This window comes from Leuciscus leuciscus (assembly GCF_965113295.1).
Source record: "Leuciscus leuciscus genome assembly, chromosome: 20".
Classification (NCBI taxonomy): Eukaryota; Metazoa; Chordata; class Actinopteri; order Cypriniformes; family Leuciscidae; genus Leuciscus; species Leuciscus leuciscus.
The window spans coordinates 27,342,805-27,361,715 of record NC_138744.1 but is presented as its reverse complement, the minus strand read 5'-3'; the positions used below and the strand labels follow the sequence as shown (position 1 = coordinate 27,361,715).

At 39.3% G+C, this 18,911-nt stretch overlaps 1 protein-coding gene across 1 annotated transcript in view; it reads right to left on the bottom strand.

The window, feature by feature from the left end:
- Window positions 1–18,911, bottom strand: part of ddc (dopa decarboxylase) — a 229,050-nt gene that overhangs the window by 128,865 nt on the left and 81,274 nt on the right. The gene's annotated exons all lie outside the window — the stretch shown is intronic.

The window sequence follows — 18,911 nt, the reverse complement described above, 5'->3', positions numbered from 1 at the left end:
GCTTATGGAGATCCCTTTATTGGAAAGTACGAACCGCATGAGAGACATACTGACACTGACATTACATTAACTCTCTGCTAGAACAGGATCCATTTTCAAAACAGAACCATACTTTGCAGTGTGATTTAGGTTGAATAATGAATCCTTCAGAGAAAAAAGCTCACAGAACCAGAGGCTTGACACAGGGGTTAGAAAGCTGCACCAGTCAGGCTGTCAGGCAGTTAAGAGTCAGTGGCAGAGTCAGAACTAAGAGTCAGAACTTAGGATACAGGGCAGGAACACACAGAAGAACATACAAGACGAGACTCAAAGAGAAGACAGACAAGATATAGCAACAATTAAGAGAATCAAAATTAAACTGATAAGGTCAATGACTTGAGAAACAAAAAGTAGAGACTGAACTATAACAAAAGCAAATAAGGGAAAGAAGGTAAAACATTATTTTTTTTTTAACTAGGATCTAAGATAAAAAAATGGAACTGCAAAAGAAAAAAGCAAGACTTCCACTAGACGGGGAAAATAAGAACTGAAGAAAATAACTAAAAATAAAATTCTAAAACAAAAGAGAACTCAAACTAGATTATAAAACACAAAAGCTAAACCTAAGCAAACCAGTAGCAGAGAAAAACAAAATAGCAACAAGGATACTCTGATACTGGGCATAAGATACAAAAAACTAGAGTAAGCGCTAAAATAATTTCAAGAGCACAAGCCAGAAAACACCACTAAATACAAACACAAATAACCAGCAAAGACATGGGGGAAGAGGCACAATATAAAGGGACCAGGGCACAAAAACATCAGGAGAGCACAATTAGTAAAAACGAGGACTGGATGGGGACTAAACAAGGGGGCGTGGAAACAGGAAACAAGGAGGTGGGACACGAGGAGCACATAGCAAACCCCAACAAAGGCAAAACCTTGCTTTTATACGGGCAGGAACTTCCCTAGAAGTGTCCAGGTGTGTTGTTGTCTCAACAGATGCCTCCACCACTGGCTTGGGTGCCATGTGCTACGGGTGTGCAGCCTCGTGCTCCTGGACAGGACCTCGACTGCAGTGGCACATCAATTGCCTCGAATTGCTTGCAGTACGGCTTGCCCTGCGCCCTTTCAGATCGCTGCAAGAGGGCAAACACGTGCTGGTCAAGACAAACAACACTGTGACGTTGTGACATCAACCATCAGGGTGGTATACGCTCCCGTCATATGTCGCAACTCGCCCACTATCTCCTCCTCTGGAGTCAGAAGCATCTGAGGTCGCTTCGCGCCATTCACGTTCCGGGCAAGCTCAATCGTGCAGCCGACAAGCTCTCATGACCCTCGGCATGGATGCACTGGCACACAGCTGGCCCCGGGGCCTATGCAAGTATGCGTTTCTCCCAGTGAGCCTAGTACTCTCACAGACACTGTACAATGTCAGGGAGAACAAGGAGCAGGTCTTGTTAGTTGCACCGTACTGGACTAGTTACACCGTGTCGCACCTTGTGACAGCCCCTCCCTGGCGGATTCCTCTGAGGAAGGACCTGCTTTCTCAGAGACTGGGAACCATATTGAACCACAAAAAAACAAAAAATAAATGAGAATGGACAAAGAACAACTCAAACTGAGGGCTATATTTTCATAGAGTAACTAAATGGCTAAACAAGGAATGGGTGAATCAAGTCAATCAAACAATAAGTTACCACGACAACAAAGGAAAACATATTAGTAACCAAGACAACCAAGGAAACACAGGAAATAATGAGAAGCAAACTAAATCAACAACCGAACATTTTCAAACTGCAATTCGGCGTCCCTTTTGCTAATTTTAAATTTAATTCAAATTCAAAACTTTAACTGGAATTTTAAAAAGATTTTCAATTAAATTCTAAATCAAATTCTCAAAAGCTTTGAACTACCAGCAGTGCAAAGCTTGTAATAAGTTTTCTTACTGTTTAAGAAAATTTTTTTGACAGTGTTATATATATCTTTCAATTGTGTACTTACATTATCCTAAATGTTTCCAAGAATTTGTAAATTCAGAGAAATTTACAATTTTACATAGTGCACGACCCGTGTCGATGACGTAATATCCGCGTTATCCCTGGTTTCCACTTGTACTTCCATAGTAACCATGGCGACAGACGTGGACAATAGCGTCAAGTTAAAGTTGTTGTTGTTTCGTTCAAACATTATGGACCATGGCAAACAGACTTTAGGACAAAAGGAGAAATAAAACGAGGATCAATATCGGCGTGGCATTTTCGAGATGCCGAGACAAACTTGGACTTGACATTGAGCTTCACGAGTCACGACTTGACAGAAACGCCGCTCTTGTATGTACTTTATTAGACAGGTGAGCAAATGTACATAAAACAAATCAATGTTATATAGCTCAACATGATGAAATGTTAGAATATGATCAGTATGTTATTGTAATGTTGATCTAGCAGTTGCTTGTCTCATACAGCCAACAAACTAATAACATTATAACTTTCAACACACTCAAATGCAGTTTAGTATGATAGTGTAGACAAAGTGAAACAGCGCTGTGTCACCTCACAATTTTTATTTGTTACATAAACTGACCAGTTTGAGTATTAATTCAGCACTTGCGGGTAGTTCGGTAGAATGACATGTCCTCACTCCTTTATATCCGCGGGACTCACGTGTGGCGCTGATCTCTGTCTCTCATTAGCAATCGCGACCTGCTTCATTCCATAGTCATGTTAAAAAAAGACAAGTTCCATGATTCCGCTTATTCACTGCATCATCAATTTATGCCTTCGTTATTGTAAGAGGTTAGCGACCCCTAGCGCGAAAAATTTTTTTTTGTTGCTTTAAAGATAAATAGATGCTTCAACCTTCTTGTGACAGATCGATAGACCTTTAAAATGAATCTAACAGCAGTGGAGATTCTCCTCCTCTCCCAGGGGGATCTGTCCCTGGAGATGGGTCTCGGGGGAGCTTCCAGGACTGTGGAAGTGGGTGCTTGTCCACAATGGATCCCCTTTTACCATCGCGGAGAGAACCAGCCTGCCACCAGAACAGTCTCCAGGTGATCAAGATTAACCCTCTGGGGTCTGAGGTGTTTTCTGGGCCCTGGAGGTGTAGGAAACTCAGAAGCGAAGACCAGGAGACTTAGTTGTATCTTCAGCAGGATTCTTATTGAGAACACGAACTGTCGGTAGCTACAGTCATCAAGTCTAACTAAGGCAGTGTACATTGTAGTTTATATACATTTATATTATATATATATTATATACATATACATACAGAGGGCAGTGCTTAGAAATGGAGACAAAGCACCTGGGTGACGACCTTAAACAAAGCATACAAATGAAGTATCCAGGTTTAGGAACCCACCCTAGACTCCAGAGTGTTACCAATCCTAATCCAATCAGCATAACTATTCAACGACTGGGACAGGGGCTCCAAGAGCCATTAAAGACAAAGGGTGAGAGTCTCAGTAATCTGACTCATTTAACTTACAATAGAGAGAACAGGACTGGCAGTAATCTCTTGCTGGAAACTTTGCTTAACAGCTGATATCATCATCATAACCTTAAATGCTAAATTCAATGTACTCTACCTTAGTTTTTCATGTTGTTATGTAAGGACATAAGATCAGCAGATCTTATACAGATTCTTAAATTTGTAACTCCACAAGGTGTTCTGACATGCTCTGACATTTCAACGCATTCTCATCCTAGGGCGTCATATAGGCTACTGACGCTTTTGACATTTCGTCTACATTGAACGCACATGGCACCCTTTAGCATCAATATGAGACGCACAGAGCTTTGTTCGGTTATGGGTAGGTTTAGGTCTGGGGTAGGGTTAGGGTTAGACCGCTAGGAGGCGCCTTCTGGCCCATATCTATCTGCGTCTCATATTGACGCTAAAGGGTGCCATGTGCGTTCGATGTAGACGAAATGTCAACAGCGTCAGTATATGACGCTTATTTCTGTTACTGGTGACATTTTCATGTCTAAAGTCTGATTACACTGTATTCAGCACAAACTCTGCTACAATAATATGTCAGCAGCATGTATGTAAAAGTTTGAGATAATGACTTTTATGCATGGTTTGTGAAAAAACTAAACAAATTGTCACTGAAATAAGGTAATGAAACCCATACTAATTATTTCTTCACAAGACTTTTGAAAATTGTATCACGTAGACCAGAATATTTGCTCCAAAACTATGTTAAATTCATCCTGCCTACTCATTCAGATAAAACAATATATTGATTTAAAATTTGTAAGACATGTTTTGTGTAAGAAAGCTTTATGCGAGGAGGCGAAGATTGATGCGTTGCACACCTGAGATAGACATAGACCCTCCCATAATGGCCCTATCAGGTGGGACTGTGAGAGAACCTGAACAAAGAATTAGGAGAGATTTAAAAAGAAATAGCTTTTGATTGTTTGGATTTATTTACAGATACACAACAAAGGACAAAAAAAGCACATTATTGAACACACTGATCTAAAGACAGAGACTTGAACAGTCACACACCTTTGTGCCATTCCTGAAACATAGTACATACCTGTCATTTCCAAGGTTTTGAATTTTCATTTTACCATGTTCATGTACAGAGACTCATGTGAATGTTTAAGTCTGCAGGACTCATCAGTGGCATCTGGTCCCTGAAAAAAAAAAAAAAAAAAAAAAAAACCTTGACCATGCTGACATAAAGAGTCATTTTATGTCAACCCACTATTGGGTTGCGGGTTTTTGGGAAGAAATTTTTGATTTTTCTGGTTAAAATTGTGATTTAAAATGTAAAAAAAATATATGTATATATATATATATATATATATAATGAACACCAGATTTGTTGTGCTTTGTAGGTATATACTTGTAGGGCTGCATAAAATATGATCTTTTGATCTGTTTTCCTGTTCTGTGATCTGTCTATATTTCTAGTTTTTTATTTATTTGATCCCTTTCACCTGTTGTCTTGTTAATTACTCGTTAGTCTTGTCAGCTGTGTCTCGTTTTCCTGATCTGTTCTGTGTATTTAAGCTCTGTGTTTCAGAATTTTACTTGTCTGTCGACGTTGCGTTTGTTCTTTTCCTGTTTCTTTGATCCTGTTTGTGAGATTTGAGTTGGTTTAATAAACACTACTGCAATTAGAACCTGCATCCTCTCTGCTTCAACCTGTTTGTGACAATAATTAGGTTGTGCTCATAAAAATGTTGGTAGCTTAAACTTCCAGCAAATGAATCAGACAATGTCTTTAAGCTCACTATATTTACACTGTGCTAATTGTAATTGCTGCCTAATTCATTTCACATTACCTCTGTAAATTTTTTACGTTTACTATTATTACTTGACCAAGCTCTGCAAAAGTGTAGTGTTCAGACCCAGATCGTACTGGATAATAATTTTATTTGTTCATAAAATATTTTGAATTCTCTCTATTGAGGTTCATCTGTCCTCCACTGCAGTTCTAAGAAAATATGGGCATCCTCGCCACCCTGACGCCTCACACATATAGCCAGAGCTGCCTGAGAAGATTAAGCACACCTTAACACTGACTGGAGATGAAGACAGCCAAACTGAATTAGATTGTTCTCTTCGTCATAGAGTGTGCTGAAACATGTATTTTTAGCTGTTGGAAGTGTGATTTGACACTCCATTAGCCTGAAGAAGCCGGAAAGTCAGTTCTTCGCAATTGGATTAGGATAGAGAAGGGAGGGAAAACAGGCATATTAAAGCCTTTCTCACTATGCTATAACATCGTTTGCAGTTCTTGGGTTCACTGCCACGTACACAGGCCTTGCATCTATAAATACTCTTGCTTGTCAATGGTGTTTAATATCAATAATGTGATCCACCACGTTGACAGCATGGTTTACTGCAGATTATTGTGTTGCTGTTTGTATGAGTGAATTAATGACATTAAGATCCACTTCATCCCTTTTCCCATTTTTTTTTTCTTTTCTATATTTCGTTTTTTGTAAAAAAAAAAAAAAAAAAAAAAAAAAAAAATGTTTCTTGATTTGGTGGGTATGTATTTTAAGTTCATATGTACTTTACAGTGTGAAAAAAAAAACCTTTAAAAAATGATAACACTGTAAAGTGCATATAAACTAATTGGTTGGATTCTTTACATTATTTAATGTACAGTCTATCCTGAACTAACAATGAACAACTATTTGTTAATCTAGGTCAATATTCATTTAAAATATACTATATTCTTCATTGTTATTTTCTGTGAAAACACCATTGGCTACTGCATTAACTTCCTCTAAGTAATTATAATTGTTTTTTTGTTTAAAAATAAAATAATATAATATAAATATATATATATGGTAACACTTTATTTTAAGGTGTCATTGTTACAGTGTAATTATATATTTAAGTACTGAGTAATATTAACCAACTACATGTATTTACAATAGGGCTAGGGTAGGATTAGGATTTATACAGTATATATATATATATATATATATATATATATATATATATATATATATATATATATATATATATATATATATATATATATATATAACCTTTATTTAAACAGGAAAAGTCCCATTGAGACACTGTATAGCACAATTTTCAACCATGAGCTGAAAAACAATACATTACGTAAATTAAAATACAATACAGATTTACACAAAGTTTACAAAATATTTACATAGAAAAAAAAATGCAATGAGTTTAAAATATATAAACAAACAAAATAAGGACTAAAAGTTGAGATCTACCTACCATTAATTAAAACAAGTGCACATGTCCGTCAGCATGTCAGATAATCTTTTTTGAAAAGCAGCTAAGGAAATTAGCGCACCAATCTTAAGCCTAGACTGGAGTTCGTTCCAGGACGAAGGGCCATAGTAAGACAGACTCCTCTTTCCTGCTTCTGTCCTCATTCTTGGTACCTTACAAAGTAGTCTGTCACTAGATCTTAAATGATATGTACTTTGCATATGAACACATTTTAAACAGATATAAGAAGGCAAAAGACCTAAAATAGCTTTATAAATAAAAATGTACTAATGTAGCATCCTGCGCACTTTGAGTGACGGCCAATTTACCCTACTATATAAGATGCAGTGATGTGTCTGATAGCCAGCATTTGTGATGAACCTGAGAACCGCATGATAAAGAGGGTCAAGCATTGACAGAGTAGATGGACAAGCAAATTGATAAATGATATCACCATAATCTATCTGAGACAGGAATAATCCTGCAACCAGTTTTTTCCGTGTAGTCCTAAAAAAGCAAGATTTCAATCTATATAAAAATGCCAGAGTGAATTTAAGTTTTTTAGCAAGAGCTTCAATATGTTTTTTAAAGGTAAAACCTTTGTCCTGCCAGATACCCAAGTATTTATAAGTATCAACAAGTTCAATGGCTTCATCTTGCAATGTGTTAATAGCAAGAACTGGGACTTTAGTATTAATAGGTCCAAATATCATCGCCTTTGTCTTTTTTGCATTTAAAAGTAGCTTCAAATCAAACAGGGCAGATTGTAATGAGGCAAAATCTAACTGCAAATTTGCACAGGCAGTCTTAGGTGTAGGGGCACAAGAATACATAACTGTATCATCGGCATACAAATTATACTGTGAGTATTTAAATTCACTGCAAACATTATTTATATAGATGATAAAAAGCAAAGGACGTAAAACTGATCCTTGTGGGACACCCTTTTTTAGGACAACAGGGTCAGATGTTACATTCCTATGCCTTACAATTTTCATCTGTTCAGAGAGATAGCTGTGAAACTAATTTACAGCTCTATGCCCAACACCAATATTCAACAGGGTTTTGATTAACATGAAGTGATCCACTGTATCAAATGCCTTTGTAAGGTCAATGAACACAGCCATACAGAATTTGGTTGAGGGTTAGTTGCATGTAATTATGCATAATTTACTGTTAATACTATGGTAAGTACATGTAACATATGTAACAAGGACACTGTAAAATAAAGTGTTACCATATATATTATATGTATATTTAATATAATATACAATATGCAAATATTTTCTTCCCCATGCGTTTTGCCACTTCTATTCGCAATCATTCAAATTCATGTTCAGTGTAAAACTCTCCAACTGTGTATACAGTCTCCTTTATAAATTATGTATAATGAGTGTGATGGTAGACAGAAGAAATGTGTTCATTTAATTCTATTAATATATCATACAACCACTGAAATATATAATAGCACTTGATTCAATTCACATCTCAATGAAACTCAATACCGGCCCACCGCCATTAGATAGGGAGCCCGGAGTCGATGCAAAGTTTAAGTGTGAGGAAATATGAACGATTAACTCATTCATCATAATATCCCTGATGTTTTGATAGTTGAAGTGTTTAGAAGACTTCTTAATAACATTTATCCCCTAATAAGGCTAAACTAACACTTATCCCCAGATAAACATTGGTCATTTGAATCAATTAAGTGGTGAATAGCAATAATAATCAAGAATGAATGACCACAATTAGGATCTACACAAATATTATTCTCAATTAATTATTAAGGAACATTAAAGGGTTAGTACACCCAAAAATGAAAATTCTGTCAGTAATTACTCACCCTCATGTTGTTCCAACCCCGTAAGACTTTTGTTAATTGTGGGCCTTTGAGTGAGTTCACGTAGTGTAACAGCGCAGCGCTTCTGGGTTGTATGTCAGAACGTAGGCACACTATTGGCCAGCATCACACACATGACCAGCGTCAGCCAATTGTGAGCCTACGTTCGGACTATTTTTAAACATTGTCTTTACTAACTTTCTGGGCCGGCAAGTTTCAATAACATAGAAGCCTATGGAGGAGTGATCCAGCTCTCAGATTTAATCAAAAATATCTTAATTTGTGTTCCGAAGATGAACGAAAGTCTTACAGGGTTGGAACAACATGAGGGTGAGTAATTACTGGCAGAATTTTGGGTGAACTAACCCTTTAATGCTGCAGCTATAGCACTGATGAATGATGTATTCCTTTAACTGTACAGTGAATAAATAGTGTTTTGTTGATATATCGGTATCAGTTATTCTATCAAATGCTTTCAGAACACATTAACGCTTCCATTTGGCATCTGAAAAAGTAGAGGTTGGGATGTGTGAGATTCCTCTATAACCAATTAGTAGAGCAAGTGCTCTTTGGATTTACAGCTGACAGACAGTGGCCACAAAAAGAAATACTGTCCTTTTTACATCCACAGCAGTTAATCAAATAGCACAGATTCAGGAAGTGAGGACAACATTGATGTAACTGTACACAAATCATTCCTTTCTTATGTCTAAAGAGTTATCATGTCATGTTTGTGGTGAACTGTACATCTTCATTACCCAGAGTGCATTTCCTCAAACTCTTTAACAAATTAAGGGCAGAAGGAATCTAAGTGTGCTGGGACATCCCTGCATGGGATATTTGAAAAAAGGCATTTAAATGAGTGGCATACGATATCCTGTCATATTCTAGAGATATAATGTGAGAGGACCAGACGCTTAAACAAACAAGCCAATGGAACATATCAAGACTGTTGTGTAATTAGTACTCTTCCAGAGTGAGGAAGAGAGCAGGTAAAATCATCACAGACTCCACTCACCCTGGACACCCCCTGTTTGAACTGTTACCGTCAGGACGGCGACACAGATCACTGGCCACAAGAACATCCAGGCACAGGAACAGTTTCTTTCCACAGGCCATTTCCCTTCTGAACACTTAACATGCCCCCCAAGGCATATGCCTGCAAGTGCAATACTCCCACTGTCTAGTGCAATATTCTCTTAACTCAGGTGATATTTATATTTATATTATTCATACTACTCAAAATACTGTAAATATGTTCATAATCTGTAACATGCACTAGACTCCCACTGTCTAGTGTAATATTCTCTAACTCAGGTGATATTTATATTTATATTATTCATACTTCTCAAAATACTGTAAATATGTTCATAATCTGTAAATGTTTATTCAGACTAAACCCAACTGTGACCCCTTTTTTTTACTTTTTATACTATTTTATTTTATTTTATTTTTTTATATATTTTATTCTTAGAATTTGTATTACTATGTTTCTTGTTGTATTTGTATTTGTATATGTGCACTGGAAGCTTCAGTACCAAGAAAAATTCCTTGTGGGTGCAAGCACACTTGGCAATAAAGCTCTTTCTGATTCTAATTACACATTTACTCTAACATTTCAGATGCCATTTATATAAAGGGATGATCAACAGAATGAATGTTACATTTTTGGTATGCACTTTGCACAGAATTCCCATCTGCTAATTGTGCTTTCTGTGTCAATACTTCAAGTGTACATCACAATTGGACACTTGTTTTTTTTTTTTTTTTTTGACTGGGAGATGAATAGTCTTTCTGGACACCCTCAAAGTCAAAGAGTAGATTTCAAAATGCCATTTACACAATTGAACATTTGTGTGTAATGTGTGTGATTCACTATAATCATCTGCCAGGGATACTGTCTGGCCACCCAACTTTGGAAAGTGTTGCATGCAACCATTAGGCTAATTTGGTGCATTAAAAGGAAAATAATAATAATTCAGTTAGCAATTCATCATATATCTATGTAACATGTGAAATATATCCTGTATTATCCTCCAATATGTTTAACATTTAAGGATAGTACACCCAAAATAGAATTTTGCCACCATTTACACACTTCCATGTTGTTCCAAACCTGCAAAAAAAACAAAACAAAAAAAAAAACATGAGAATTTTTTTTCCTTCAAATTATCTTCTCTTGTGTTCCACAGAAGACAGACAGTCAAACAGGTTTAAAATGAAGACGTGTGAGTGGAATCCAGAGAGTTGTTGTTTGAATTGTTTTGTTTTATTTTTCGGGTTTTATTTTTGGGTGAAATATCCCAGTCCTGCATATCATCAGAAAATCAGCAAATATCAATATCAATTAATAATTCAACAGGATATACTGTAGATATCAGGGCCAGGGCCAGACTAGCAGACTAAACTCATTAGTGTTGTATCACATATGTACATCCTCTAATATAATTGTAGCTTGTGTGGTCTGGTCCATTAATCAAAGTGTAGCTGTTAAGTGTGCAATGAGATAGGCTTGTGGCAAAGTGCATTAGTGCAAAATAACACAACTATTGTGATCTCTTCCCATTAGAACATTCTTCTGTATCGTTGCATTGTTAATCAGTTTTGAGACAGCTCAAACTTGAATGCATGCAGGAATGGTAAGATTTATATAATAGCAGTTCATGGTGGCTTGTGATCCAAAAAAAAAAAGAACTGCAGAAAAAGTAAACCGGGGGCACACTTAACGACTGTAAGGCCTATTATGAATGTAATTTGATACTTACGACTGATCATGCCCAAATGCACCGAGTCAGAGACAGTTCAATCAGTCGGTGTTCACAGTTGGTGTTTAAAATCTGCTGCAGTCGTTGCTGCAGTCTGTAAGTGTGCTCAGTTCAGTCTTAGAATGTTTCAGCTAGTCATTAAGTGTGTCCTTGGCATTGGGCTCATGGGAAAAATATGCCTCTATACCTACATTTATTTATTTTTTTACTTTTGTTAACTTTAAGGTTATATTATTATATTTTTTATTTGAATTCAGTTAATATAATGTGTTATTTGCATGGTTTATACCAACATACATTTTGAGATCATGCACTCTAGACACATTTAATTTAGGTAAAGTGGGCCAAGCTCTGATTTATCAAAAATTATCTTATTTAAAAACATAGATAGGCAGGGCTAAACACAAATCACAGACAGGGCTAAAATTAAGCCAGGATTAGGCCTTAGTTTAATTATGACAAAGTAGCTTTTATAAACGTTCCTTAGAAAAATACATTTCTGGTGTAGCTACATCTTGAGACAAAACAATGGCACTGACATATTTTAAGATATATCAGTGCAAGTTGCTTTCAGCAAAACAGCTCAGACATGCATTTTAGTCTGGGACTATAGGCTTAAGCCTTGTCTTTGAAACCGGGGGATGGTTTATATGGCTGAATATCAGCACGGCTGTGATTTGGCCGTAGGTAATCACATCGTGCTGATATACAGCCATATCGCACCGCTACATTTGTGATGTTGCGTTTATAGGCTACAGCAGTTCGACGGCACACATAAGAAACACAAATAAGAAACAGCAACAGTGTCTTTAAAAACAATCTTTTGTGCAGAACTACTTCCTTCCATCAAATCTCAAGTTGATAGTTTAACAGTTGAGCCCAAGCCTACGTTACTAATTCTAAAACGACACTTTAGAACTAGTAACGAAGGAACGTTGAACATTGAAGCTTGTTGTATTATGTAGAGTACAGCATTATGGTATTATGAGAAAGAGAGATCGACTAAACAAGTGTATTACCTGCATCTGATATAGCATTCTGAAGGGGGTGGATTGGGATCCACTGCTGCTTCAATGTTGTAATGAGTGATTATAATCAAGGTATTAATCAATATTTTCCCTTCTAAATATCAAATGAGTTGAATGACTTCTCTGAAGATTTTACTTTGTTATAGAAGTTACCAGTGTGATCACTGAAATGTTCTTTTCATGTATTCTTTAATGTCAGTATTTGATATCTGGATGCAGTAACAGTACTTGCTCATTTAGCCTGGCTTCCAGAAATGAAATAGGGACATGTTTTGTGTTTGAGAAAGGTCTTCAACGTGTTAAAACAAATAGGGGTCATTGAAGTCTATAGTTTAAGGGACCATTTCTCAGTTAAAGCCTATATTTTCCATTTAGACTAAAGTTTCCTATCCTTGAGAGAAAGAACTTGTTTTCTTGATGTTTTGAGACGAGAATCCTGTTTATAGTTAGAGCCTGGCCAAATCCAACCTTGGAACCGTGTCGGTGTGTGTGTTGGTCTTCTTGGTTACAGGTTAAGGAACAATGGCATTATTGGAGATTGTTGATTGTTCTGGACATGCTGGCACCCAGCAACCCAAATCTGCGACCTGGAAGGTCACGATGTGCCTAACTTCAGGGTCCAAGTGACAGCTGCATAATCTATGGAGATATGCTTCAGTCTATCAGTATATGTGTGGAAAATTACTATGTTTATCTATTTCTTAAGCCCTATTCGGACGGGACTAGTTTTCCAAACGACGTTTGAGTTAAAATTCTTAACCTACGTCTGTGATTTCATGTACGGATTCAGACGGGACTAACATCTCCGTGTTTATTACCGAGGTAGGAGTGTCTGTGTTTTACATGTGGGCATTGCAGAAGATCACGTGTTCAGAATGCGTGGATTGCGTATGAAATATAGGCTAAAGTAAAACGTCCTAACGTATTTAGTGTTTTGTAAACATTTTATAAAAATTGTAGTATAAAAAAACTAAACATACATTTATCATCATGATTTTATAGAACTGGGTTCTTATAATAAACCCACTGGAATAAAATGTTTTAACTTATAGGCTATAATTTACACGTTATGTAATTAAGTGCAGAAATGAAAGTAATCTTACCTGAAACTGATACAATAGCCTACTAAATTAAGCTACTTAACAGTTTACGTGATTTGGCTCTTCTAGTTGATTTAATTTTTTTATTTCTTCGCAGTGTACCGAACACCTCTGCACCCATTATTAGTGCGCAAAAAGCAGAAACTTGAATACCGGCGCGATAGAGAGAGATTGTACGGTAGTTCACGTTGACCAAAACATACAAGAAAAAGCGTTTTGGAAAAAAACATTTTCGACAATCACAGACATTCGCATTCGGACAGGATTAGATTTCTCAGAGGACCGCCGAGTTTGACGAATAACAGTAGGTAATTTGCTCTGGAATTTTTACAGAGGTCGTGTGAGAAAAAGACAGACATGGCAGATTCGGACAGGATTAAAATCTCAAAGTACGTCTGTGAAACAGAAATTTCTCTAACGTCCCCCTGTGAAACTAGTCCCGTCCGAATAGGGCCAATCAGAATAATTTAACCTGTAAGCAATGACATAGCTTAGACCTTGGTGAAGGGTATAACTGCTGTGATCTTTGTAACTGTAAACGGGGCGGCCTACGAACTCCTGTGCGAGTCTTGAAGCTGACTTCTGCTGATGAAACTGCAAACTATCTTCAGTAAAACTTTTCTTTAATTTATTATAATTCTGACTCCAGGTCTTCTTTCAAACATCTGGTCCTTGGGTCCTAAACTATTAACCCCTAACAACTCATTCTTCAGGTCGAGGTCTATAATATTATATCCAAAAAATCAGTTTGAATGTCCGCTGAGGAAAGCGATATGTTTGACTTTTTCCTTCCCATGACAGCGCTTAAAACAATTCCTTGTTGTGACTCACTCATAAAACAGTCTTTGCCGCCATCTAATGGCGTAATAATGCAACTTTCTCTGATCCATCACGATCCTTTCTCAATACCAAATACGGCATTTTATTGTTATAAAATTATATTTATTGAACAACATTTCAATTTACAACAATAGCCATTATAAAAGACAATAGGAAATAAACATTCAGTCAAACTTACAAGCAGCACATTCAATTAAAGTGAAATATAGCCTAAATATAAAGTTATGTAGCTTAATTTTACCCTTAACCAAAATTGATTTGCTCTGGAACAAGTAATAGATTAATAAGACCAATGATTGCCTGTTTGACATACCCCAAATTAATTATATCTCATGTTTAACCACTATCAACAAGAGCCAGTGGCAAATTCCCGAAGGACTGGCCGAGATGACGCTGTTCTCTGCAGGTACATGAATGCTTGAACGGCTGCTGTCGTCCTGGAGCTGCGAAAGCGTCTAAACCAGTGGTTCTCAAAGTGTGGCACAGACTTCGTCTAGTGGTACGCAGAGGAATCACTGAATTTTGCACGTAAGATCAAACCGGTGTGATCTTTTACTGTCTATTATTGTGTGCTCAGTCTTGGCTGGTCCCTGGAGCGTACGATACGATTACACCGGTGTGAGTAGAACGGCCAGTGCATCACGTGATCAACTGCTAAATTTAAATTGTGCTTTCGCAGTTGGCTGGCGCTGAGCCAGAGACGGACGCGCGCCACTCAGGCGCTGTCAAATATCACAATTATTCAGTGTTTTTAACCACATAATGTTTATTTTAGGTTTCAGACATTTAAATTAACATAAGTACTAAAAAAAACAATACATTTACAATTTGTAAAATACACACTGATGTCTATGGAAGCGGAAATTATAATAATTTCCATTATAATTAGACGACACGTTTTACACATTGTGTAAGTAACTTTAAAGTTAACTCTATTCTTCTCCCAGTTCACCGGCCACTTACTTTCATGTATTTCGGGAGAAGTGGATGAATTCACGTGCTGTAAATCCAACAGATCCGATTCTCTGAACAGTGGCACAAAAGTAACACGGCGCATATAGCTCAACTAACGCGATCGTTTTAAAGGTGTTTAAACAACATAACACTTCCACTTGCATATATTTGTAAATCGGAATATCAAATATTTCATGCCATAGCTAACAAATTTGTGAATATTTTGAATTAAAAAATGTGTGTGCAATGACGCGTCACCATGGAAACAGTAAAGTGATCAGTTCTAAATAATGATCGCCTTGAAAAACTCACAGGGGTCAGCCAAAATATTTTACATTTACGTTTAAAAGGGTTAAATATGAATAAACAGCCTGTTTTTTTATTATTAATATTTTAAGGACAGTAGGCTACAGTTTTTATTTCACTTTTAGTTTTTTATTAACCTGTATGTAAGCAGCACAATACATTGTTAATGTTCAAACGGTGTTTTTACAATGTTTAAAGTGGCTGACAATAATAAATATTCTTATTAGAAATTACTGTAAGCTGCCTCATTTTTGAGCTGTGCATAACTGTAGCTGAATAGGCCTACTACGCTACTGTATTTTCATATTGGTCATTATGGTGGTACTTGGAGAGCCAAATATTTTCTGAGGTGGTACTTGGTGTAAAAAGATTGAGAACCACTGGTCTAAACATATTGTAACATAGGCACTTTGAATCATGAATATGTAGGCTACCTAATAATGAATAGTCGTCACATATTAGTCACGTCACTGAGGTCAGATAAATCCCAATCCATAGAGACTATTTCACTTAGATATGGAGACTGTGTCTATTCCCCGAATTCCCCAAATTAGGAAATTCAAAAAACGTACTCGGTTACTAACGTAACCTCGGTTCTCTCTAGAAGAGGGAACGAGTACTGCGTAAGATATCTTACGCTAGGGGAAAATCCTTTTTCCGCGAGATATTGAAGCCAAAAATTATCCTTAATTTTGTAATAATGCAAAACGCGTTGCGGCAGCATGCAGACATAGGCGAGGCAGCTCGCGCGCCTATTGGCTGCTCTGCGGCAACTGCAGCAGCCTATCGAGCGAGGCCTGGCGTGACGCCAGACCCAATCAGGGCACTTCGCGCCCGCTGCGTCACGTCCCGCCGAAATGGGCGTGGTCTAGGCCTATAAATACCGCTCGCAGGCAGCTATTATCTGGTTTTTCATCATCGAAGCAACCAGAGCGTGTGCATGCACGGCAAGATACGCAGTACTCGTTCCCTCTTCTAGAGAGAACCGAGGTTACGTTAGTAGCCGAGTACGTTCTCTTACGAGAGGTCTCTCGTACTGCGTAAGATATCTTACGCTAGGGGACCCAATGCAAAACGCCGTGCATGCTGAGATCTGACACCAAAGACCCAAGGGCGAAAGCCCGGGGTACATATAGTGCACAATCACTCAGGGGACTCACAGGGAGTCCGGGAAGAGGGAGGGGCGAAGCCGCACTCTTCCACATATGGCAGCGTCGCTGAGACGCGAATTTCATACAGACAGGGCGGGGTACGGCCTGAACTGATGGGGGAATGTGGGTCTTACACAGTCTGCCCAGGCACATCTCGTGCTGCTACTTTTTACTGTCGAACATTGAGCTGTGCTCAGTAGACGCAGCATTCTGAGCTGATAGCATCAGGTCAGATAATACTGGTAAACTTAGACCGACAGCAGCCTGGCCTGCAGGGCGGGAACCTCTAGGTTATAAAACCTTATAAATGTAGACGGGGAGGCCCAGCCTGCCGCCATACAAATATCTTGCAAGGCAATCCCACTTGACCAGGCCCACGAAGAGGCCATGCCTCTCGTGGAGTGCGCTCTGACACCCAACGGGCACTGCATGCCCTTAGAGGCGTATGCCAGCGCTATAGCATCAACTATCCATCTGGATAGGCTCTGTTTCGACGCGGCTAGTCCCTTAGAACGTCCGCTAAATGAAACAAAGAGCTGCTCCGTCTGTCTGAAAACAGACGAGCGAGACACATAAGCTCGTAATGCCCTGACTGGGCAAAGGAGGCTCGCGTCTCTTTCCTCATCAGGGACCGGTAGGGCTGACAGGGAGATAACCTGCGCCCTAAACGGTGTGATGAGGGATTTTGGAACATAACCGTGCTTAGGTTTGAGTATAACTTTTGAGTTATTAGGCCCAAACTCCATGCACGCCGCGCTCACAGAGAGCACGTGTAGATCCCATATGCGCTTCACTGAAGCGAGAGCCAGCAAAAACACCGTCTTGCAAGACAGGTGTTTCAAATAAATTGACTGTAAAGGCTCAATTGGCGCACCTTTCATGGCTTCCAGAACCGTAGAAAGGTCCCATACAGGGACAGAGGGAGGTCTGGGAGGATTCAGTCTCTTAGCCCCTCTAAGGAAGCGGATGACTAAATCGTTCCTTCCTATTGACTGACCAAGCGTTGTTCCTGAGAACGCTGCTATAGCCGCCACATAAACTTTGAGCGTGGAGGGGGCCCTGCCCTCATCCAACAGCTCTTGTAGGAAGGAAAACACCTCCGTCACACCACAGTCTGTGGGTGACACACCACGGGCTGTGCACCAGCCCGAAAACACTGACCATTTCGAGGAGTAGAGCCGTCTCGTAGACGGAGCTCTAGCCTGCGTGATCGTGTTTAATACTCCTTTAGGGAGTCCAACATGTACCCGTTGATGGCCCAGACATGAAGGGATCATAGTTCCGAGTGAGGATGCCGGATCGAGCCGTGGGCCTGTGAGAGGAGGTCTCTCCTCACTGGTACTGGCCACGGGGCAGTACTTGCTAACTGCATCACGACTGGGAACCAAGGTTGGTTTTTCCAGAACGGTGCCACCAGCAATACTGAGCATCCTTCTTCCCTGATCCGTTCTATCACCTGAGGCAGGAGAGAGACGGGGGGAAAAGCATAGAGCGGGCGGCGGGGCCACACATGGGCCAGCGCGTTCCTGCTCTTGGAGAAAAATTCCGGACAGTGAGCGTTTTCTTGAGACGCAAACAGGTCTACTTCCGCTCTGCCGAATTTCTTCCACAGCAGTTGGACTGTCTGTGGGTGTAGAGACCACTCGCCTGCCGGAACATTGTTCCTGGACAGTCTGTCCGGTCCTATATTCAGGAGCCCTGGCACGTGCGCTGCTCTGAGCGAGCGCAGGTTGCACTGAGCCCATACCAGGAGGCGTTCTGCCAGCCTGTACAGGTTCTTGGACCTGAGGCCGCCCTGGCGATTTATGTAGGACACCACAGACATGTTGTCCGAACGGACCAAGACGTGGCGTCCTTTTATTTGGGGACAAAAACGCGTCAGCGAGTTGTCTACTGCCAGCATTTCGAGGCAGTTTATGTGCAGGAGCTTTTCCGTTCCGACCACTGGCCGAAGAACGGTCTGCCCTCGAGCAGCGCTCCCCATCCCGAGGTGGACGCGTCCGTGGACACCACTTTCACCCTCGAGGAAGTCCCCAGGCTTACACCTGATTGGTACCAGTCGTTCGCTCTCCAAGGTTTCAGAGCTGTGACGCACTTCTGATTGACCCTGAGGCGAAGCGAACCGGATGCCCACGCTCTGCGTGGGACTCGCGCTTTCAGCCAAAACTGCAGCGGGCGCATGCGGAGCAGGCCCAGCTGGAGCACTGATGATGCTGAGGCCA